At 41.0% G+C, this 25572-nt stretch overlaps 1 long non-coding RNA gene across 4 annotated transcripts; it reads left to right on the top strand.

Annotated features, from left to right (window-relative positions):
- The first annotated feature begins 15567 nt into the window (after positions 1-15567).
- On the top strand, positions 15568-17733 carry LOC130208961 (uncharacterized). Of its 4 annotated transcripts, none has more exons than XR_008834508.1 (5): positions 15568-15588; positions 15831-15993; positions 16116-16204; positions 16780-16858; positions 17175-17733. It is a non-coding gene; the product is annotated as an uncharacterized LOC130208961 (long non-coding RNA). The 4 variants fall into 4 exon arrangements; XR_008834509.1 differs by lacking the exon at positions 15568-15588 and adding an exon at positions 16603-16649 and having other exon boundaries at positions 15595-15993; XR_008834506.1 differs by lacking the exon at positions 15568-15588 and having other exon boundaries at positions 15595-15993.
- Positions 17734-25572: the final 7839 nt, after the last annotated feature.

The following is a 25572-nucleotide window of genomic DNA, read 5'->3' on the forward strand; positions in this document are numbered from 1 at the left end:
CATGAGATCACAAACAAATCTGAGATTATCTGCTAAATACCGGACACGTTATGGAGCATATTGGATTCCTTGCAGTGGGCCTGTTTGTACTGTAGCAATACCAGTCATTTGGATTCTTTCAAGTATCTGCAACTTTCATGGCTCTTATTCTAATTATGACCTAAAGTACTGAAACAAACTTACTTTGGATAATGCCTTTCAAGCTGAAGGCAACGCAATTAACAGATTGTATTAGATTGTCTCCCTGATCAGAAGGGAAACTAATGGGAAACAGTGATACAACTGGAGTAAGGAAAACGCCCCTGAATAATAATGGTGTCCATCCATTCTTGAATTGTTTTTACTTCTTCAGTGCATCGGATTTCACTTTTAGCCTTGTCTCTTCTAATGGTGAGTGTTTGTTTCAGGTTGTTTGTCACTAAGCTATGTAAAAACCACTATATTGAACTTCTGCGATGAAAACTCTTCTAAAGTCCATATCCTTTAAAAGTCATGAATAATCGTATCCCCTGAAGAAGAATCCTTGGACTGAGAAAAGGCCAACTAATTTTACTTTTGATGATTTCTTTTGACCTTCGATTGCTTTTCCTTCCAGCACAATCCAGTGGTGTGGAAAGTTCATTCTTCAAAGGTCCAACGGTATCTCTATGATCATCATGACAACTCCATCAGTGTTTAAAAGGAAAGAGCAGGATACACCTGTAAAACAGAAAAGAAAATGTATAAATTGTTGTCATTCTTTATAACAGCATGGATATAGCATTGATAGCACAGAATGTGATGGACTTGATATACATTACATATCGAAAAGATGTGCTCAATTATCACTTTTCAGCTTAACTGTCTCGTGTGTCTCATAAAACTCATAATATGTTAGTAAGGAAACTGTTTTCCACCAGCAATTATTGTGTTCAGCAAGAATTTAAACAATGTTCTGGAGAGCGTTTGCAGAACAGTGAGAAGAGGACAGGAAACCAGGTGTGTGAAAAATAGGAAAGGGAGAGAGACACAGAGAGAAGGGAGGGAGAGAGAGAGGGAGAGGTCAATGTTCATCACACACCAGACGCAAAGCATCTGTCTGCCTTTCGTCCGACTGATGGAGCGGCCCTAACATCAGCCAGCTGATTAATTGCATGAGGGAGCACTAATTGGATGCAAGTATTAATCAATTAATTCTATCCAATAAGGCAACAACTGCCTAATACTTCAGACAAACATTGGAGAGTGGTAGGAGGGAGCAGATACGGTCCTTCACGGTTGTGAAACATGCATAGAGGTTAGAAAGAAAGACAGAGTTGACCGAGCAGAGAAGCAGAGCGAGAGCGGTTAAAGGAAAATTCAAAGAGCATGAACGAGAACTGAAAAAAGGAAATAATAATAAGTGAAAGATTAAAAGAGAGAACAAGAGACAGACTGTGTGTGGCTGAGGTTGCGATTAATGGTCTCATTGAAATTTCCAGAACAAAAGGCGAATGACTGAAAAGGAGAAACAATAACTGTTCGTACGTTTCTGGCCTCGCAACCTCAATAAATGAAGACGGCAACACCAGTCAGAGCAAAGCTCCTCAGGCCAGCAGGTGGTTTAACCTATTGTATTTCACCCGGCTGGGAGAGGACTTCTAATCTCACTCTCCTCTTGCCCGGTAGCATGCTTGGAGCTTCCGGAAATAATTCCTTCTCAGACTTTTGGCCAAGGCAATGTCCGTGGTATTGGAAACCAACTGCTCTGGGGGTTTCCAATCTCCAGAGAAAACAGTTCAAGAGCAATGTAACAGCGTAGACCTCTCTGTTCACTCAGTCCACTTGGCGTTGTTAATGGAAGAACTATGGGGAGGGGGTTAGGCACTTGTAATATTGGTGATGTTCAGTCATGTGATGCAGGGCTTGCTTCACATTACCCAATTCAGTAGCCATGCCGTTGGACTAAATGTGAAAGGTCAGCATGCAAACACATTGAGATAAGATAAGATAATCTTGTATAAGTCCTACAGTGTGGACATGTACTGGATGTTAAGTAGATACACTGAAATGTGCATAGTACAAATGAGGCTCATGGGAATGTCATTCGTTAAATGTTCATGAACCAAAATTGTTTTACCTAATGATCCACAGCACGCTGGCCAATACATTAATTTAAGTAGAAGCTGAGATAGTTTGACAGAAAACATCAGATAGTCATTTCAACATAAAGAGTATTATTTTTTGTATGAAATACATTATACAATGTTTTTCATCGTTTTAAGGTCACAAATAGGTAACCTACGAACAGGACTCTAAATCCACCTTATGACCAGACCTGACCCCATAATATATAATAAGTTATTATTAAATAACATATGATTAAACTTGTAAACATCCATCCACTGTATGTCCGGTTTTATCCCAGTGAGCTCCGACACCTGATATGAACCGGTCATGTGTCCTCGATACTCAACTCACCCAACAAGACTGCCAAGAATGCCATGCTGCTCTTAGAGTGTGCGCAGATCTTAATTCAAGGGTCTTTTTGTACTTGTCTGCGAGCTCGGGAGATGCATTCACAAAGCCATCCAGCTGGCCAATTCTTGGATAGGTCTTTACCGGCCACACGATTCCGGAACAGCTGGTCAACGTGTCTTATGTTGGCCATGCGTTCAAAATAACAATCCAACGCACAAGGTGGGCGAAGACGATGCGACTTTGCCTCCCTGCATGGGGTAGAAGGCAAAATGTATCCAGCTGTATAACCCGTGATCTGAAAGAACTCCTTATTTTTTAAGGAACACAGGAGAGACGTGGTCTGATCGTATCCCTGCTAAGGTCACAATGGAGCAGAGAGCTACCGGACTGCACCAACCGAGCAGCTCGTTCACACACTGTCTGAGCTGCTGTCAGTGCAAGCAGCAAATCCTTCGGGCTCCAGTAGGAGAAGGACAAGGCCAAACAGCGGAAAAGGCGCAAAGCGGCTTTCATGACCATGGCACATGTGTGTCCACCCCTAGGGGTGGATCGTCCTGCTGTGCCAGGGAGAACCATAGCGGGCAGTGGGTGTTGCGTCGGTCGGCAAACAGATCCACAAATCCACAGCTCTCCCAAGTCGCTCCGTTCCATCGTCATTTATGTGCTCCAGATCCACTCCAAGCAGCAGCCTTGTGTTGATGCGGTGCCTCTGCGATCAGTTTCACCTGGTCATCTTGGCTCGATGAGGGCGATGACGGGGTGCCTCTGCTGAGGTGGATCGAGAAGTAGAGGCAGACAGAGGCAGTGGGTCCGCTACCCCGCTAACACCCTCTACTAGTTGTGTTGTTACACCTTCTCTCAGCTCTCCTGAGGGGCGAATGACGGCTGAGCTGTGATTCCTCCTCATCCAGGCGTTTAAAACACTGAGTGACCAATACAAGCAATCCAAAGAGTTCTTCGGTGGCAATGGGGGCCAGACATCCCGTTGGAGAGATGTTGACGGTGAACTGATATAGCAGACACTGATCGGATATTGTCGTCATCATCTGCAGTTGAAGCCAGTGTCGCAGCAGAAGATGACGGGAGGGAAGAGTGTTGCCGGCAGGGGCGCTGACCATGATGTTGTTGACCATAATGTTGTTGACCATGATGTTGTTCAAAGTTGCATTGCAAACTGAAACATTTGCTGAGCAATGGATCTGCTTCTCCTTCTGTTTTTCCTCCGCACTTGGGGAATTTCATTAAGTGTGTACGCATTCACTCATCACTACATGTAGGGAATATAATGAGTCAGAGGGGAAGACTGAGAAAACAAAATCTGTGTTCATATTTCACTCAAACTTGGCCATCACTACAGTCAAAACTATCCACTAGCAGAGGCAAATTAGCGTCAATTACTGCCATTTCTTTTCTTGCGGTGGCTGGCAAAACCTGTTGTTGAAGATGAAAATGTGGCTGACATGTTGGTCTCTGCCTGTATCTCTGTCTCTTTACTCTCTTTCCACTACCCCCTCTACTCATTCGCCAATCCAAAGCTACTGGGAAGCACTGTGCAGCCATATGTGTCCTATTAGAGTGCTGGATTGATGCTAGAGCGTGGCAGCAGCGTCTCTTCAGTGGGTATGCCCAGAGCATGCCCTTTGACAGCTGGCAGTGGACAGATGACAGCCAGGCAAGACTGATCACTGTGAACTGATAGGCATGTGGTCAATGGCAAGCAGACAGCCCTCTCTGTCTCTGACACACACACACACACACACACACACACACACACACACACACATATCCACAAGTGTGCAATTACGCAATGTAACTGTGTGTGTTTCTTTGCGTGTGTGTGAACTTGCCTTTCTATCCAACAGGGGACTCTTTAGTAAGTAAGTCAGTCAGGTTTATTTATATTACACTGACTTATAACAGACAAAGGGTCACAAAGTGCGTTAAAGTAGTCAATTAAAACAAATTGACAATAACATGGGGCCAAAACATTTCAACAGTTAAAAGAGCAAATTAAATACACAAAAAAAGATGGTGCAGTAAAAAACATAAGAAAAGAAATAAACAAAAACAGATTAAAAAGCAGGCCATAGAATATGTGTCGGCAGGGCACGATTCAGAGCAGCAGCAGTTCTGTAAACTTCAATGGATTCTTTTATTTATTCGCAGAGAGTATCGCCAGCTTGTCGCGTGTCCGTCAGCTCCCCGCTCTCCGCATTCACCAACTAGCTCTGCTCTTATAGGAGAGAAAACAGACCCAAATTGAGCGCAGCTGAGGCCACATGGCCATCCCAGCACCGTTACTTGAGCTACACCCCCGCTTCACCCACTCTGCAGCTGTGCTTACGCTCACCCCGCTGCCACAATATGTAACTAGAACGGGCACTCGGTAGAGCGCATACCTTCGCATATCACAAGATCGGGCATTGAATTATGAACATTTTGGCATTAGTTGCATGCCAATTGGATAGGAATTGACTGTGCTATGGTAAAAAAAGATTTTGACCTATCCATGACCTTGACCTTGACCCGATTGATTCCAAAATCTAATCAAATGGTTCCCGGATAATAACCAATCATCCCACCAAATTTCATGCGATTCAAGAATATGTTGACCTTTTTATGACCTTGACCTTTGACCCGATCGATCCCAAAATCTAATCAAATGGTCCCCGGATAATAACCAATCATCCCACCAAATTTCATGCGATTCGGTTTAATTTTTTTTTGTTATGCGAATAACACGCATACAAATAAATAAATAAATGGCGATCAAAACATAATCTTCCGCATTTTCAAAGCGAAGGAAATAAACCAAATGACAGCGTTAACAGGTATGTCTTGATGTGGTGTTTAAATGACACTTTACAGTCTACAGCTATGGTGCTACTGCCTCAAGAGCTCGGTCACCACAAGTTTTAAGGCGAGTATGTGGGACTGACAGAAGATTTTGGAGGTTGGATCTGAGATTGTGGGCTGTTGAATATGGGGGAAGTAGTTCAGCCAAGTATGAAGGAGTCTCGCTGTGCAGTGTTCTGTATGTGAGGATTTTAAATTCGATCCTATGCTCTACAGCGAGACCAGTAAAGAGACCTGAGTATTGGGTTGATGTGAGTCTATTTGTCCGTGTCAGTATTCTGGCAGCAGCATTTTGGATTACCTGCAACCGGTTAATCGCATATTTACTGAGAGAAGAGAAACGTGCATTACAGTAATCAATACATGAATAGATAAATGCATGTGTGATTATCTCTAATTCAGCTGTAGATAAAACAGATCTAAAATTGCTGATGCTTCTTTGGTGGAAAAAACATGATCTAGACAACTGCTTAACACGGGGGTCAAACAACAAGGCGTTGTCAGAAATGACCCCGAGATTACGCAAGTTTAGGTGGACAGCAGAGGACAGTGGGCCACTGCTCTGCTTTATCAGAGGGTCAGCATAATCAGGTGCAATAACTAGAACTTTTGTCTAGTTAGCATTCAGTTGTAAGCAATGTACTGCTGTCCAGTCCTTAATAGCACACAATCAAGGAGGCTGGTTAACCTGAAGGTTAAGATTTATGTTCTTAGAATTTTTTAAGAACAGGTGATCATCATATGTCTTTCAAGCCGTCGCGGGCCACAATGACGTGGTGGGCTGGATTAGGCCTGCAGGCTTTGTGTTTGACACCTGTGATATAAGATGTAGGGGACAGTTGAGTATATAAATATAAACAGTTTCATAAAAATATATATATATTTTTACCTATTTCAATTTTCTTCCCTTGTTTTTTGTTTCTTGGATATTTTATGAAGCTCAATACCAATGATTGGTTAATAATTAGGCTGACACACCAGCTGATTGGTCAGTGGTTTATTTGAGTTTATCTCCAAAAAAATAGTTTTCTTACTTTTGCAAACTGCAATAAGCTTGTTATCTTTTCCTCTCTGCACTGCCATTAGCTCGCTCTTCTCTCTATTGTGCCTTCCTTGACCAATCAGATTAGATGCCACTACGTCAGAGAGCTGTGTGGAGTGCTTATATGAATACTGTGAATTACTGAGGCAAAAATACAAAGCTGCTTCTTTTTTTCATGGAAACCCAGTTTAGCTCGGGTTGAAAATGATGAATCAGTCTCTGCAACGATTTGGACCATTTGTCAGAGATTTCCGTGTAAAGTAGATCAAACTGGTTTATTTCAAAGGCACTGACAGTTATTGCAAACGCAGATAAGAAGATGACAAAAATAGGTAGCTGACAACACCTCCTCAGATCCCTTATGGCACTAGCCGGAGAGTGCAATATCAACACAAAAAATGAAATGCATCACCACTACATATGGTACATATATATTTATATATTTCATCTTTTGCCATTATTATGTCAAAATTTGAATGTCCAAGACTTTCTTGTATTATCTCATACCTGCAGAAAAAATGAAAACCCTGGAGTCTAAAATGCATCGCGACATGAGATTTCAGAAAGCTTCACACAAGTGAGACTTGAAGGTGAATGTTTCTAAACTATAAACTACATCTGTTCACAGAGCTAATGTACTGCCGGCATAGTGTGGTTTGAGGTCTCTAGGCTGGAAAGCTAGAAACTCTAGTTTCATTGCCAAGCAGACTTGCTTACACAATTGTAACTATAATAACAAATGCATTAAATCTGTAGTCAACTCTTCCCATTAGTGGAGGCGACAGGTCTGAGCTCTGGTCCGAGTGCAGTGCAGCTGCGAGTTATAGCCTTGAACCATGCAACATTTTCAGGGACATTTGAAATGTATCATATAATCAAACTGCTCATGAGCAGAACATGCCATGCTTTGATTCATAAGTTATGTTTTCACAGACATTGGTGTGTATTGCTGCTGGTCCTGTTGGACTGAAAAGTTATCTTTCCTCCCTGGGAGGCTGGTATAATGCAAAAAAAGTAAATGTATGCAGACTCACTGATTCACATACTTTTCCAGACAAACAAATACAGAGAAAATGTATGCAAACTTAAGTATAAACATTTGATTTTAACAATGTATGCAAGCGTATACACCGCACAGAGCCTCTTCCCGTCCCTCCATCACCAATCTCACCATTCGTTCTCTTCTTCACTCTTCATTTCTCACCTCCCTTCACCATCTTATTATAGATTCCATGCACCTCTTTGTCTTCTCTGTTTTTGTCTCTGTCTCTGTGTCTAACTCACTGTCAACAAGTTCTAAAACCTATTGCTTTTCAGCCTTTGCTTCTTTCTATGTGTCACTTTGTTTCGTTTGCTTTGGCTTCCGCTCACTCGTCTTTTCTGTCACCCCGCTCTTACACCTTTTCTATCATCCCTTATGCTCTCTGCACATCCGCAAAGTCTTTCTCACTTATTTATCCTTTGCACTTGACTGCCACTTTTATTTGTTCTTTATTATTAACTTTTCTGCCTGTTGTATGCTTAACAGTCTCGGCAGGTTCCCCCAGTGAGGCTCCCTCTGCAGGTTTATTTGTTTGTCCTCTTTTTTTTTCCTAAATGTTTTTTTTCATCTCTCCCTTTATTTCTTCATGTTTTTTGCAGTTGCTTCCTGCATTACTTTAAAACAGATGTTCTCAGGTCAGTGTTGTATGATTTTTCATTAACCCCCTCTTGGGTTTTCTGCACATTATCATGCATACACTCACACCCAAACATACAATATGGCAACGCAGTTGAGCCTGCTATCATGAGGGAATATTGCTGCATCTCTTTCTAATATAAGAAATGTCTCATTTCAAGGGCCACTGTGATAAATAATGGCAGTAGTTACTATCGCAGGGAAGGTTTATATTTGGACAATAACAGTCTGAGGTTAACACATGGCCACGCTTACTCCCCCCGAGCCAGCCACAATATATCTCTGCATCAGATTGATGTGTGCACTGATATAGCATTTACTCAAAAACATCCTTGTGCACCCACACACACAAAAAGCTTAACACATTCACACCAGCAATAGCGAGACTCCATTGGCTCCATCTTCCATAGCCAGAGTCTCCCCATCAGATGGATGAAAGCTGCCATCAAAGCTGGGCCCAGGAGTTCAGACAGTCTGCTTATTCGAGTGAACCCGATACCAGAGTCCAATCCCCTCTGCCATGCCTATTAAATAGCCTATTTTGTCATTTCCAATCCCAATTTGTCACAGTCACTTTGCTCAGCGGCCCTGTGCCATGTCACAGAGGAGGGGGAAGGAAAGAAAATGGCACGACAGAAAACATGTCTGTTTATGTAGTGTATCTAGCAATGGTAACGTTTTAATGGGCTGTTTCCTGTGAGATTGCCGAAATGGAGAGAAAAAAAAATGACACAAAAAAACGGTTTGCTTCGGAGTGTGCAGGGGTTGCATTGAAAACAAGTGTACGGCCTCATGTAAATGGGTTAAATGCTCATAAATGTGCAGAAATGATGATCCTGCTAAACAGGCAGACATTCATTAATAATAAACATATCTGCAATGTCAAAGTTATGCAAGCAACTTCAAAGTGATGTTATAGTGGTTCCTATAAGAATACACAAAGTATTGTGCAATCATATGTGAACCCACGCTATACAATCGTGATCTCACTCTATAATTATCCAAACATCAATTCCAACGTATAACCCTCCATTCAAACCACCTCTGCACTGACATCAAACACATTTCTAAATGAATCAGTCTCCTTGTGGTTTAACAACGATCCTGGCCGCCATCCCATATTCCGGCAGCATTCTTGTTTTTTTTCTTTCCCTATCGTTTGGTTCTGTCTCTCTCCCCAACCGGACTCTGTATTCTAAATCCAAGACCCCATGTTGTATTGGCAAGTCAATGATATACAGCCGAGCGTGACTGGGGAGAACAAAATCTGCATTGACACGGGGATCTGTCTAGAGAATGGGTGCTGCCTTGCATTAGTCTGCTGTGTTTGCATATAGGTTATAATGAGAGTTGACATATTGTCAGTGCCTTGCTAAAGCTGGTCTCCTAATTACACTAATTGCTGCTTTTCCACCCCTGTCCCTCCCTTTCTTTTTCAAATCCCTGCCCTCCCCCTCACCTCCCTATCCCCCTCACTTGTTCCTCGCATGCCAATACTGCTGCGACTCAAAAGTCAAAACTTCCACCCACATACCTGATGAGCCTGCGCCCATTCTCTCGCTTCCTCTTTTTGTCCATTATTTTGTCTTCAAGATCCTTGTCATTAACATGTTTTTCTGTCCGTCTCTCCATCACTGCCTGTCTGTCTTTCTCTTGCCTGTCTCCATGGGGCTAGCCTGTGTGCCCATATATGCCAGTGTCCACTACTGCTGCCCCCCCCCCCCCCCCCCCACATGCCTCGGCTGCACAATTACTAAATCGCTCATCTCACGGGTGGCTTGCGCTCTATATTCCCAGATTTGGCTGAGAGAGAGGGGGGGGGACGGGGGTGAAGAAGAGAGAGCAAGAGAAAAAGAGGCAGCATTAGAATGCAACAAATTAAAAGTAAAGGGCAGTTGGATCTGGGGGGGTAGACCGCACTAAGAGTCCGAGCCAGAGGCTCGGCTGTGTGTGTGTGTGTGTGTGTGTTTCCACTTGTGCTTGTGTGCATGCATGTGTGCAAAGGAAATGTTCCGCCTGTCACTGTGTGTGTTCACGAATCCATGTACAGTGGGTGTGTGTGTCTTCGTGAAAGACAGGTGATGGCCAAGGTAGTTGACAGCTGTCAGTGAGCATGGGCTCGGGATGGTGGAAGAGCGCCGGTGTCTGTCAACGCACCGCTCTGACTCTGCCCTTAGCTTCGGGCCGACTGTACTCGGGCACCAGGGGTCTCTGGCGGTCCAGAAAGGGTCCTGTCGGAGCTTTTTCCAGCCGAAAAAAACAAGCGAGCTGGATGAAATGCTACAATGTCGACAAGTTTAGTGTCATGCAACGAAAGGAGGGATTGATTCATCATGGACCAGGAGACTAGTCTGGAGCAGAAGGATACACTTCCTACACTGAGCATTTCAGAGCAATAGAATCCTACGCTGTTGCAAACCAGCCTTAGGATCACTTGGCATGGAGTTCTGTCAACGTCTTCCTTTAAATGGATATATAATGCCATGGGTACCGTTTCCTGTGCATCCTGTTCTGGCATCTAAATGTTGGAAAGACTCTATATTTTCAAACTATATTTGTTCTATGTATAGTAACATAGAAAATAGACATGGAGGTATAGAGGGCAAATTCAGCTTTGCACATCGTGTCATCTAATTTTACTCTTTTTTTCCCCAATTTGACATCCTTCATTCCCTGTCGAAGCAATATCATGATTCACCGTATTTAAGACTTGAAACGGATGTGTTCGCCAATGTTTTTGGAGAAAGCAGTGTGTATTGAAGGGCCACAACAGGAAACTGAAGAAGTGTTTCACAGCTAAGTGAGGAAGTATAGGTAAAAAGGTACTCGAGAATTTGGAAGCAGGCCTTTGGAAAACCAAATAAGAACCTCTGTAAGGTACCTCCATATAGAGAATATCTAGAACAGCGCACACATTTAGGAGGATGAAATGTCCCCGGGGCCATGGCAAAGAGAGCAGAATGCTAAAATTGAGCATCGTTTGATGAGACTAATCCAGTGGCTAACTGTCTACTTCCTCTTCCTCTTCCTCTTGTTCCACACAAACCCTGCTACCCGCTGGTCCGACTACAGATTGCAAATACTTGCTCTATCACACCACAGTGAACTGGTGTTGTTTTGGCTGGAATCAAGCAATAACTAGAGCAACCGGGGGACTAAATGGAGCTTAAAGGCTTAAACACAAGAAAGCAAATTATAAGAGCAAATTAGAGATCAAAACCTGTTGACTAGATCTATTTTACCGTGTTCATTTTAACTCTTGACTAGATGGAAATTGTGTTTTATATAGCAAAAACAAAATAGCCTTAAGAAAAAAAATGGAAATTGTGCTTTATTAAGCAACAACAAAATTGCCTTAAGGAAAGGACACTAACAAAGATTAAATGTATATTTATTTATGAATAGATTACATTTTTGTGTACCTTTAAGCTTCCTCCCAACGGTGAAGAATAGAGCAAGAAGAACACAAGTATGAATAGAAAGGTATTTCTTTGAGATGCTGAGCACAGGTCATATGTGTGTGTGTATGTTAACGATATTGGCTCAGCTTTTGTCACTGCATTGTTTTGCCACTATAATGTTATCTTATATACGTATCTGTATGTTTTACACACTGGCGCTATGTAAACCATCAATTTATGTTGGGAAGAACACATAATAGAAAAAAATAAGAGGCTTTATTATGACTTGCCATGGATGTTCTGTCACTTATTGCTTGCACTGTGTACTGAACATGCAGAAGTGAAAGCATATTAGTAAAAGCCAAATGGGTATTTAGCAGAGCTCTCATCTCAAAATCATGAATAAAAGTGTCTTTTCAAAATGTACATTTGTTGCATGTTATTAATGTTCTGTTTTTTCATTCATGTAAACAATCCTGTAATCTCTTAATCCGTTTCATAATTTCTGTTTACCCCTCACCTTTTCCACCTCCTGTGCAGGCTGGTGTGTGTGTGTGTGTGTGTGTGGTCTAAATTTTAATCACACTTCAACCGCATGGCTTATAAGGATGTTACATCAAATCTTTATTCATTCTATATATTCAGAGGAATAGACATGGCAAGAAGACTTCTGAGGCAGTTACATGTTTATTTAACTTTCCTCTTCATCTCTTACTAAATAATAACTCACAGAACCAATATGAAGAGAGCCTATCTCAAACCATGAAGGCAGAAATATATAGCTACAAAATACAAATAATGAATGAATAACAATTTATTGTATACATTGGCATACACATTTAAGAACATTAACTCTTAAAGAAAAAATAAACACTGTTGTTATTCCCAACACAATGTTTCTTTTAAACCCCCATCTTTCTGTCCTCCGGTTTCCCCCCTCCCACAATATTGCCCTACTTTTTTCTCAAAGTCTCGTTCATGTTTCCTGCTGGAATGCTTTTAGTAGATGGCCATACATCCTGGCTGTGTGCGGTGTGGTCCATTCAGCCATAAGATTCCCATTAGGCCAGATTGTGCTCAGAAAGGACCAAACCTGACTGTGTGTTTCTTCTCACCCTCCACAACCCTGTGATGGTTGTGTGTGTGTGTGTGTGTGGGTGGTTATGAAATTGTGTGAAAAGGCCTCCCCAAATGCCATTCTTCTCAAATCCTGGTTGCAGAACCACCCTAGCCAAGGATGGAGGATGGATAATCGAGCAGTGAAATAATATATGCACACCATGGAAACTTTGGTGACGTTATTGTTGCCATGCAGTTGCGGCTTCCTCCTTACATATATAAATAAAAAAACACTAAAGTTCACAGGTCATGCAGTTCATGCAAGATGACCGTAATGTCCTTTTCAGAGGAGACAATAGGAAACAACATCATTGTTTAACATTAAGGGAAATAGACATGTTATTGGCGGGAAAAGGTCAAGCCTGCAAGCCTGGGGACAGATTGTATAACTGCAGTAATTATTATGTAGCTGTTCGGAAATTAGAGAAAACTCCATGTCAAATGTCAACAGCCAGGATACAAGCTGTTTGAATCCTCATCTACGGGTTTTCATCAAATGCCAGTGTTGAGGAAGTTGAGAAAGGATATTCATTAAATACAATTTCTTTGCTCAGTTCCTCACATGATTCACTTTCTAAAAGCTAAAGCGGTCTTGTTTGTATCTTACTCAGAATGTCTCTGAAAGACTGTATTGAGCAGCATTTCCTCCATCACACGTCTGCATTTACCATCTACCGATTGATTTTCGCCTGCTTGGCAGAGGTTGATTCCTTTTCACCAAAATATGAAACAAGATGAGGCTCTTTTGCCATCACTTTCATGTCCACAGTGCATCGACAGACTGCTTTGTTTGCTGTTGTGGACCGCTGTTTCAGTTTATTTTTAGTAAGACAGTATTTAAATGTGAGTGTTTCTTTGTGAGCAATCACAGAAGTTGTGTATTGGCATTCCTCCCATTCCTCCTTGTATATAACTGTTGCACATCAACTGCAAAGCATTGGAAGAATGTTTTCAACCGGCCAGTAGCTGTACTGTTATTACAAAAGAATCACGATAAAATGCATTACACTACAATGCGTTATGCTACGTTCACACCAAAAACGACGCGATTTGTTGAGTTTACTCGTGCGACAATTTTCTGTGTTCACACCAAAACCGTTGCGACTCACCGTGAGGGGGCGGGGCTTATCTCCATGGCTTGTCTCCGTAAATACCGTAATCCTTTCCTTCATCCACCACGGAAGAACTAACTACTAGTTCTGCTTTATACTTGTTGTGGACATCCCACACACGTCGGAACATCTAACGCCCTCGTGTTTGGGTTCATAACATTTGATCATACATGTATATTCAAACATAACATCACCCGTGCCTGTTTTATTCTCTGCAAGAAGAGGTAGTAAAGAGCTCCGTGTGCCCGCAAACCGCAACGATAAGTTTGTCCTCCTTGTTCTGATTCAACAACGGCGGGACAGTGATGACTCGCGGAGCAACTCAAGAGCTGATTGGCCCGAGTTGCGAAGTTATCGCCTCAAAGTGGAAATATTTCAACTCGTGCCGCCTAAAACGCGCCACTGAAAATGTGTCGCCCCAAACGCAGCGCGTCTTTACGTCGACTTTGCATGGGATCTCGTTGCCCAAAAAAAATCGTGTCGCTTTTGGTGTGAACACAGCATTAGGCAACACCAGTTGTAATGTTGATATTTAATCGACTACCAGCCTGTGCCTAAAAATCCTGGATCCTATATCCAGGATTATACTCAGACCGAAAAAACTTCCCTTTGTATTCAAAGCGGTTAATAATGATAATATGATAATAATTGCTGACACCTGCTCAGCATTAGCATTGCGGCAACACAATTCCGAGTTTAAATCTCACGACCAAGAAAATCAAAACAATAATCCAATTTTGCGTTGGAACAATCAAGGTGGATGCACCTGGAGATCATGTGTACACTGTAAAATGTAATAGTAAAGTTTAGTTAAAAAAATTAGTGAGCTTTACTCATTTCTGCTTACTTTGTTGACCTTACTTTAAGAAACTTAGTAAAGAACACTTTTTGGTGAGTAAAGTTATTAAACTTATTATCTCAAGTAAGCTTTACTTTAAAAAAATGAGTGAGGCGGACTCGGAAGAAACTCGGACGCACTCGGCAGCACTCGGCTCGAATACGCATGCGCAGTCGACCACTGAAGACGTTCTTTGCTCGAGACGGATTGGCGGCAGCGAGAAGGCAGTGCAGGTGTGCGAGTTACTTTCAGGTAAGTTTCAGCATCTCAATAACGTTTTGCCGTTCATGTCCGAAGTAAACATCGTCGTATCTTCGCCATATTGTTCATATGTATATTCGTAGTTGAATGTTAACTTTACGAAGCGTTTAATGTAAGCTAGCTAGACCGTCAAAACAAACGAGTCACAATGTTAATGGCGGACATCATCGTGGCTGTCTCACTCGTGTGCATTAACGCAGCACTACGGGAGTCACACAACGCTACTGTCACTGAGTTAAGAGTGAATGCAATGTCAGGTTGAATGTAACTGTAATGTAATGGTACTACTTTATAGACATGCGGAGTGATACGAAGGCATGTGTGATCAGAGGGGGGGCGTGTACAGTAGTCAGTCCGCTCTTGGAGTTACCCGAATCCAATCAGTCACGGTGTTATGTATGGTTAAGCTAATAAAGATACTTGGAGATACAACGGGCTCAAAACCCTATTATTCCATAACACTACAGTAACGAGGAATAATTCAACCACAACCGTATGATGGAGAACTTCTCGGCCACAGCGAATGTGGTACAACGTTTTTTTATTTTTTACTTGAACATCATTTCTTATTTTGTGATATTTAATGGAAATGACATCCATTATAACCAATAGCAAGTTTGAAACTAAGCTCCCTGCCAACCTCCCTACAGACTATTTATGACTTCAATCTATCTATCTATCTATATCTAGGATAAGCATTTGTAATCATATTTGTCTGTGAAATCTTCCATTAAACTGATGGCTTTTTAGCCGTAAAAATGCATCTTGACGAGGAGTTATTTGCAGTTTGACTAATTGCTTTTGTTGTTTCTTTTGTAGGCTTTGAAACCTGGCAATGAATTGTAAGTATTGCTTATTTTCTTCTACACACTACTGCATAACACATGGAAGCGTTGCCAGATTGAGTCCATGTCTTCACACAGAGTGTCTCCTGTGACGACCATGAAGGGCCGATGAGGGGAGCTGATGAAATCTGTTCAATCTAGAAGCCACTAGTTTTCTGCCCAGTGTGATGTAGTATGTTGTAATGTGTTTACTGTAGGTCTAATATGACTACATCTTAATTTATTTCTCTTTCCGTTAGATTCTGGCTGAGTTCTGTCGCTTATCAAGCAAAAATCTGAGTTGCAATCAGAGTTCTTCAAAGATCTCGACAAATATACTCCTCGCTTCCTGGAGAAGTTCAAAACCCAGAGGGGGAAAGTGTCGGACAGAAACTTGAATATCTGCAACAAGTCACACCTGGGGTAAGTTTCTCAAGCAGTCATTTTTCTTTATGTGGTTAATAAAGTAGTGTCACAGCATTGCATGCAGAGCTGTCAAATGATTGTCCTTTAACACTTGTGAATTGTTTAAAATGTTTTTTTAGAGTACAGATGTGACTGGGAGGTGAACAGCAGTCCTCCGTGGCTCTCCCGTCATCCTTGGAGATGACAACGCAGACTTCTTCAAGAATTTGTAAGTAGACTTTAGTCAAAATTATTTAATTCCACACCACAGGATGCCCAATCTATCTCATGTGTTCTGCCTGTTAATCTTTTGTTATTGGCTACTTCTCTTCCAATCAGTGCTTCTACTTTTTGATTCACTTATCCCTGATTGGGGCCCTTTTAGTGGGATCTCCCGTCTTTCCAGTCAGGTCCAGTTGCAGCTCTCTAGTCGCCCCATTCAAAACCCAAAGGCCTTCAAAATAAAAAATTACAAATCATATCACACCTAAATGGGCATCTGTACACCTTCACATGTCTGCATGATGGTAGAGGGGTTCTACTAATATCTCCTGTTACCAAAAATGGGTTTTCACTTGTAACATTATCGCTATTTCTTTGTTGCTTTTGCTCGCTCTCCTGCCACAGGAGGTTCAGGAGCAGCCAATATGATGCAGGTGTGACGGCTGAAGATGGTAGGTACCTGTTCAGCCTCCTGTGGTAGGAGCACATTTCCCAGAAGCAGCAGTGACAAAGAAATGTGGATGTTTACCACGAATATGGTTGGTTGCCCACGTATTAAACGTTGGTCTTTCTTTATTGAAGGTGTGAGTTTAGGATGGCATGAAGCTTCGACTTGACCCTATGGAAACACAGCAGATGCCACCAAAGGGTCCTGATCGGGGTTTGTTGTGATGCAACTGCATCGACCTGTTCTCAGGCCCTTCTACGTTCTGTTTTTTTACATTTGCTCTATTATTGTTGTTCCATTCAAATATCCCTATTTGTAAATATGATAATTCATATTCTTTATTATTAGCTTTTGCAATCATTCAGTGAATCACATGATCAATGAATTAATCATCGCACTCACTCCTGAGAATCTTTCACTTGATTATCTAATAATATCAGAATCCAGGTAACCATTGTGTGTTCTACCATAGAAATGCAATGTGAAATTTGACATGTAATTGTGTTTTTTATGCTGCTCTTGTTATTAGGACTCTGATGACCTTCTGGACGTGTCCCACGCCTCCATTGGGACCCTGACAGTGCTGAAGACATCGTGGCCTCCTCACTCGCTGAACCTGGAGTCTACAGCTACTGCCATCGTTTTGGGAGGAACAGTCGTGATGGGTGACCGTGATAATCTTCCCCGTGCCGTGTGGCTACTCTTCGGACTTATTTACCCCTGAATTTGGAGTATCCTCAACGAGTGAGGAACACCTTCTGAATTTATTCATAGAGTGCTTCTCACTTGGACCAAAAACCCTAAAATACAATCACTCAAAAATCTACTGATGCCATAAGGGACTGTGTTCATGATGTGCAGTCAGGCCCGAGAACTTCACCCTTCTATCTCCAATTGAACTCTTTTCTAGAAAATGTCTGTTTTTGTTGTTTTTCTGTCGTGAAATTTAGCAAATGCCGAAAACGCTGTGTTCATCATATTTCTGCGTTACAAAACCTAATCTGGCAACATGTTCAGTGTTTTAAGCACGTTGTTTGAGTTTTAAAACATGTGTTTTTCTTCTAAATAAACGTTGTCTTCCATTGTAACTGTTCTCCTTCTTTTGTTTCAACAACTTACAGTTTTTAGTTCAGCTTACTTGATCATTTTAAGGCAATCGGTTTCCTCACTATTTCTAAGTAATGGGATCTCATTGACTAGTAAAGTTAACTAGTTCTTATTAGTACTGTTTACTTAATATAACTTGGATCTTTTAAGTTGTCTTTTTTAAGTTAACCTAGTAACTAATAATTGTTAAGTTAACTATACTAATGTTTACTGCAATTACATGAGTTGCCTAAACTTAGTTTCTTTTAGCTTTAAGAACTTAAAATTATTGAGCTACTTTACTTAGAAATGTTGAGGCAATCGGTTTCCTCACCTTTTCAAGTAAAGTCAACTTATTACATACTTAAAGATTTTAAGTTACCTTCACTCGTATCTTTTAAGTTGTCTGAACTGACATATTATGAGTTGACTTAACTTATGTTTACTCCAATTACATCAGTTGCCGAAACTCATTTATTTTTAGTTTTAAGAACTTAAAATTATTGAGCTACTTTACTTAGACATTTTGAGGCAATCGGTTTCCTCACCTTTTTCAAGTAAAGTCAACTTATTACATGATTAAAGATTTTAAGTTACCTTCACTCGTATCTTTTAAGTTGTCTGAAATGACATATGAGTTGACTGAACTTATGTTTACTCCAATTACATCATTTGCCAAAACTCATTTATTTTTAGTTTTAAGAACTTAAAATTATTGAGCTACTTTACTTAGAAAATTTGAGGCAATTGGTTTCCTCACCTTTTTCAAGTAAAGTTAACTTATTACATTTTACAGTGTAGGCACTGGTGTGCTCCTCGAACTATAAGGGATTTGAATGCAATGGCTGCATCCTAAGCAGATGCAGCCTAAACCGTTTCAGAGAACTGGAAGCAATGAATATAGAGCACGCCGAATCAGGCAACGGCAACTGATTTCACATAATAGGCACTTCACAGGACAGACCTCCTCATCATCTCGGTGAGAGCCTTCTCCAAAATCAATAGTTGGCTGAACATTCACTTCTTCATCGTGTCACACACATGAACACAAATGTTTCTCCGTCTCTCTGCAGCAGCCGCGGACACAAACACACACACATAGACGCCGGTATTAGTGCATTGGATGTGTTAGAGGTGTGTGTGTGACAAACACAGAAATTGTCCTGAATTTCGTAATGGCTTTGCCGAAGCCCTATAAATATTTTAAGCTGCTCCGCGGTCTCTAACAGCCCTCTGAGGAAATGAGGAGATCCATGAAAAGATATAGGGGGAGAGCACAGGGGTAATCGCAGTAGCAGTTGATAAACAGAGCAAACGCTCTTGGATAAATACATATAGTTTACACCCCAGAAGTGAACTCGGTTGTAGGGGGTCATTAAGGTAGCCATTTGTTTTCCGTAGCCAACCTCTTCTAGGTTAGGAGAACCACAGTTGACAGTTTATGGGGCGAGAAGTCAAATAAAACAAATGGCCTCAGCTTCGGATACAAGCAAATTTGTTCTTTCTGCCCAGCAGCAAAAAAGAAATGGGATGGCAATAAGAAGGCTTCCTCCCTTATAGGTTTATAATGCACTTGCTCATGCTGGAAATGACTGGGCAAAGAGAACGGCAATCATATCAGTCAGATGTGTGTGAAATGTGAAATGCCATCAATGTGTGTGGCTCTTGATCCTCTGGGTTAGTTCCTACCCCAGATATAAAAGGACAGAGGAATGTTTTGCAAATCAAGTGATTATGAATGTACTACTTGTCAGTTTATTGCCAGTAAATAAAGATGTAACTGTTCACTGCTGTCAGCTGGAACCCTTTGTTTTTATGGGAGGATTCAAATTCACCAGCTTCACGCTTTGATGTGCCGTTTGGGTTTTTAACATTAGTATAAATATCATATATTTAGAGATTATATAGGTTTATAATGCACATATATAAGTTTACAACGCACGTAATACATATATATGTCATATGTGTACATATGTATATGTTATATGAGCATTATAAACCTTTATATAGCCCCTCTCTCTATCTCTCTCTCTCTATATATATATATATAATGTTAATGTTATAAACCCAAACTGCACATCAAAGCATGAAACTAGTGATTTTTTAGGAAAATAAACCTTCTCAAAACTTGCATATCGCAAGTAACACAAGGGCATACAACTAAATTGTTCATAACATTATTGTTTTGTTAATTTATGCTTGTCACAATGTCCTTGTTATTGTGTTAACATAAACATACATGCCCTTTATCTTGAAAGAAAATATATTCAAAACAAAAAAAAGGTGGACCTAGCAAGATAAGATGTTCATTGTACGGAGTAACTATCTGTTGACTGTGCATATGACAATATAAATATCTTGCGTCTTGAATTGACTGACTGTGATCCAATACAACTTGACGGGTAAAACACTGCCAAAGTACCCACACGTTTTCCCGTGGTTCTGGTAAGTGTTACATGCTGACGAGGTTCGGCATATCAGAGTCATATGTGCGAGGAGAAAATGTATTTATTTTTATACTGTGTTTCTTTCGTACCTTGTTACTTTCACACTGGCTTTCCCCTACATCATCAACAAATAAATAACATGTGAAATTAATAATAACCCTCGAGTGCAGTATCTGGCTTCCAGTCTGTAGTGTGTAAGTATCTCTTCCACCCAACGAGTTTCTGTTTCAGATATCTTCTTTGACTCCTCCCCCTTAGACCTGTTGTGTGCCGCCCATCCACCAACAAAGTAATTCTGCTGCATGGGCGGAGTCTCTCTGTCAGACAGTGCCCGCTGTATGACTGACAGGCTCATTACCCTATCCCCATTATGATATTGCCTAATCAATCTATTAATCGTCTTCTCCTCCGTGCAGAAAAGGCAATCTTTTCCATGAAAATGACCAGGAAGGATTCCAAGGGCAGTGGGTGATGGTTCAATTGGCGGCTTAGCAAAGTAATGGCATCTACTGGCAAACTGATCAATATTTATGTCCAGATGAGCTCTGTGTAACCTTTCCTCATTGTCTATTCCAAACTGGCACTACGCTGTATCACCAAGATCAGCATAATAGTAATATTACAATATGGATGGATCTATAGAGACACTGTATATGGAAAGGATGATATGAGCAACGCACAACAATAAAAAAAAAGAAGAAGAAAATCCCTGAAGACCTTTAAAAGCCTTTCTCTCAGTCCGTGAGTACCCGGCCAGTGAACAGCACTAATATTGAACTACAGGATCAAAGAGGAGAAGTTCAACAATAAAATGACAGCCGCCCACGGGTGCTGCAAAGCCACACATTCCACTGTGAGGTAAATCGCACCTTTGAAGTCCGCTCAATCACCCCCCGCTGAGGTTGCCGCGCGCCTATCAACCGACTATTGGGAGAGTGAGTTCCCAGCATTATGATCACTATCATTAGGGCCGCGATGAAGTTGTTATTGCAATCGTAAAAATAATAATGTCCATCAGAAGTCAATCAGAATCCCGGCATGTGGCCTCAAGTGGACCGGCATGAGGACACTGGCTGTGTTAGAAAGGGGGGGGGGGGGGTTCTATTCATCACTTAGCGTGACTTGTTGGACTTTATGAAGTGAAAATATCTTTTTTTTGCTGGTGTACAATATGATGCAAAGCGAACATTGCTCAATAGATTGCAGATATTGCATACTGCAATAGTGTTTGTCTTCATTATTTCATGCTCCTGTCGCCGTAAAATATTTATTTATTTTGTAAATACCCTTTTTTATTCTGCAGCATTCAGAAAAGAGCTGGACTACGAGGCATAAAGATGTTCTCCAGTAAAAGTTGTAACATGAAGATATCTAAATATTAGATGCATGACGAGCTACTTTAAAGATGAATATGATTTATGAATAGAGAATTGAAGAGGAACACTTTAAATTACACAGTATTATGTGCTATACAAGAGCAGGTCCATTTACTAATCATTTATATGACTAAATTAATAATGTGCTTGCAAATAAAAACAATCTACCTTTGTGTTATTTGTTCAATAATATCCTGCAATGAGCTAAAGTTAACTGAATTAGGAAGTGAGAATGGTGTTAATCAATGGAAGATCAAATTGGTAATGAATTAGTCATCCATAAACATCCTCTTTAAATGACGCCATTTCCTTTGGGATATAATATTGTGCTTATGATTTTATTTGTCTATTAATTGCGTTGATTACCCAACCACCATTGGTATCTATTTTTCTGTAGTAACCCCTCTCAGTCCAAGAATAAAATGTATAGACTGAAACCAATGTGATTCCTGTAATCGGGTAAATGGTGACTCCATGTATGAGCAACACAAACATTAGAGGCTATAGTCAAATCTATGATGTTCTGACATTTAGTTATGACGATGATTCTTTCTGATGAACAAAATAAATCCCTTACCAGCTTAAAGGTGCAGTGTGTAAGATCTGGCGACACTGGCCAGAATCAACGCCAGTTCGAAACGGCTAACTTCTGACTGAAGGTCGGACTCCCGGAATCTAATAAAGAAACTATTTTAAAAAACACGGACGCTGTACACACCTTTGTGTTCAGTGCTGAATATGTTCATAAGCACATTGCTAATAATCTGAAGTCAACGTCTCAGCCATTTAGTTGGATTTTCGAGAACGTGTTCAAGGAGATGATTTAAAGACGAAGCTTTGAGCACTATTTGTAATTTAGTATTTTTTTACGATTTCTTTTAAATACTGAAGCATTGTAAAAAAATGGTTGACAGTTTAGCTGCATTCTTTTTTCTCTTGTCATAAATCCTCAATGTGTCGGCAAATGCTTTGAATAATGTAATAACTTGACTGGAGGGGTGAAGACAGACACGTGGAGAAAAAAACAAAAAAATGAATTTGTGAGACAGACGGACATCTTCGAGCGCCAAAGAGTGAGAATCTAATGAGACATGATCTAAGGAGGGTGTAAAGTATAGCCGACGCCGCACTCCCACGTCAAGTTGAGGACAATTATAGTGTGCACCCGTGTCAGCTTTCAAACTCCACTTCCTTTCATTTATCTTAATTACTGGGCTAATATTCTCTCGATTTCTGCTTCATTAGATACTTTGTTGAGCGTTGAGTGATGTCAAAGAGATGATGGAGGGACGGAGCAGTGAAGCGAGGGGGGGGGATGATATCACGAGAGCCCTTGTCTTTGGTCTGAGATTAGGTCCCTCAAGAAGGCCGCCACACTCTATAACTCAACCAACAACTCTGACAAGCAAATGACTATAGATTATGGTTTTGACGGGTGACCCACTCCTGTCTTGCAAGTTAAAGGGATGCTCAGGCATTATGAATATGAGTGGGTTATCTCACCCCGCCAGGCGCTGCTCTCGTTGTGGGAAGAAATGTATTTTATATTGGTACAAAGCCATTGTTTCAGATGAGGAATGTGCAAACAAGCTAAACACAACACACACACACACACACACAATGAGCATTGCCTTGGGAGTATTATTAATCAAAATGTCTATTGAATCCCATTAGGAAAACAAAAGATATGGTCAGCAATCAACCGTACTTGTATAAAAAAAAGGGGGGGAAATAACTGTTTTCCTTCATCAGTGTCACTTGTCTATAAATGCAGAGCTTATCTTTTCAGAAAACTCACAGGGGTTCTGACTATTTTCTTCAATTTAGAAAAATTGTGTTAAGTGGGCCGCCCTTGGAATCTGTTCACTTATATCTGCCTCTTTTTCTCCCTCTCTTCTCTACTGTCTTTAAGGCGTTCTGTGTCTGTCGCTTCTCTCTCCTTCTCTCTCTCTCTCTCTCCTCTATCGGTCTCTTTCCCTCTCTCCAGCGCCTTCCCCAAACGGTGCAGCGAAATTGTTATTCCCAAGTCATTATCTTATTTGTGCATCTCCACTCGGCTGTAAATCCTCACGGTATTTCTCTCTATTCTCTATTAATTCTACCGCAGTCAAGCTTCAGCTGCCAATCACAAAACATTGCTGAAGGAGAAAAGAGGGATAGAGACAAAGACACGGAAAAGAAAGAGAGAGAGACACGGCGACACATTGATGTCGTCAAAATGGTGAGGCGGAGAAGATCAGTATGTGCAGTTGCAGGAATAAGAAGTGAAAAAACCGAGAAGGAAAGAGAAACAAAGAAGGGAATACTATTATTGGGCTAATAGGGGCTAAAGGGCCAAGCAGAAGCCACATAAGAGGTCAGGGACACGAGCTTGCAGCTATGGCAAGAACTGAAAAGAGAGAACTTCACTTCATTCTATTTTTGTCCATATTTCTTTGATGGATACAAATCAGCATGCTAGAAATGCATAGGATAGTACTGTATATCATATTTTCAGGCTAGGTACGCACAAAACATCTGTAGCATATCGACCGGTAGAGACTAATGTAATTCAACAGCAGTGCTTGTGCATCATAGAGTTATTAATATTGTACACCTTCAGAAAGAAACATCCTTTTAAATCTGTGCTTCACCAAATGCATTGATTATTGAAAAAGAGACTGGTGGTTCAAGGACAACAAAACAACACTATTTGTATAACTCCATGAGCTATTTCTCCATTTGAAGTCGTAACTAGTCAAACTGGCGAGACACCATTTCTTCAGGCTCCTCAGACGTGTTGCAGAAGCCAAACTGAGAATCTGTGCCCTCACTGCCAACAGGATTACTAAATGTAGGCAACCGATTAGCAACGTGGAGCGAGGAGGATTTTGAGAACTAATGACCTACATAGAAGCAGAGCATATTGTCCTATTTTGGAAAAGTGTCACCTACCCAGTTAAGAATTCACTGTGCATGTTGTTTTAGTTTGGGATCATGCTTCAAGAAAACTGAAAACGGAGACACCAAAAACCTCACTCGCGTCATATTATATAATCCAGTGCATGCAATGTGACAACGGCATGTAAAGAAACTAGTGTTTCTTTTTGGATCCAAATATGTGTCTCCAAAGCCGCGTTGTGGTTTCCTCTGAGTTTCAACGCTGGCTAGAAAACCTTGTGTGCCGCCTTAAATTAGTGGTTTGTTAAAAGTAGCTCATGAAATGCTCCTTTGGCATGCAACATAATGGGGAGTAAATGAGTGCACTCACTGTACAAATGAACTATTAATTTATACATTTGCATAATGATGGTCGTATACCTGACTTAGAATGCTGCACAATGTCACCCTCCCTTATTTGTACCTGCTTCTAATTCCTCTGATGTCTGGTAGTACGACTGCGACGGGCTTTTCCATTGACTTGAATATGCATTGATCCTTTTTTTCTAATCTACATTTTATCAGTAGTTCTAATTAACAATATTCATTTTGCGTCATCTTAATATGCCTTTACATGTCTTGCCTTTTGCTTAAATTGAAGTTTGGCTGTATGCAATGTTAAATATTTTTTTGGGGGGGGGTTACAAATATGACCCATTCATGTCAGTTCTGTAAATCCATAAGCTTGTTGGATTTATTTTTGTCGTATAATGATAATTCCTTGGGTAAATGTTTGCTTTCTGTATTATAATAACAATAATAATGCGAAGGATTGAATTGAAAATTGAAAATGAGAAGAATGCAAAAATAACATATTCATCTTGATTGACACACACGTGGCCTTCAAGGTCGTTGCTGACATGGCCCCTGATTGAAGCCCACATTGGCCCCATTAGCGATCCACACCGGCAGACACGGAACACAGTAGTTGTCCAAACTGAGCCCGGATCCCAGCCCCTCACCTAACTGTGTCCTGTTAGGATCTGGAGTTTGTGTCTCGTTTTGTGTCTTGTTTTGAAGTCCTTGTGTCGTCTGTCTCCCTGTGATTGTCTGCCCTGGTCCTGATTGTTTCCTTCTGTGTGATTGCTGGTCCCGCCCT

This window comes from Pseudoliparis swirei, chromosome 18, assembly GCF_029220125.1.
Source record: "Pseudoliparis swirei isolate HS2019 ecotype Mariana Trench chromosome 18, NWPU_hadal_v1, whole genome shotgun sequence".
Classification (NCBI taxonomy): Eukaryota; Metazoa; Chordata; class Actinopteri; order Perciformes; family Liparidae; genus Pseudoliparis; species Pseudoliparis swirei.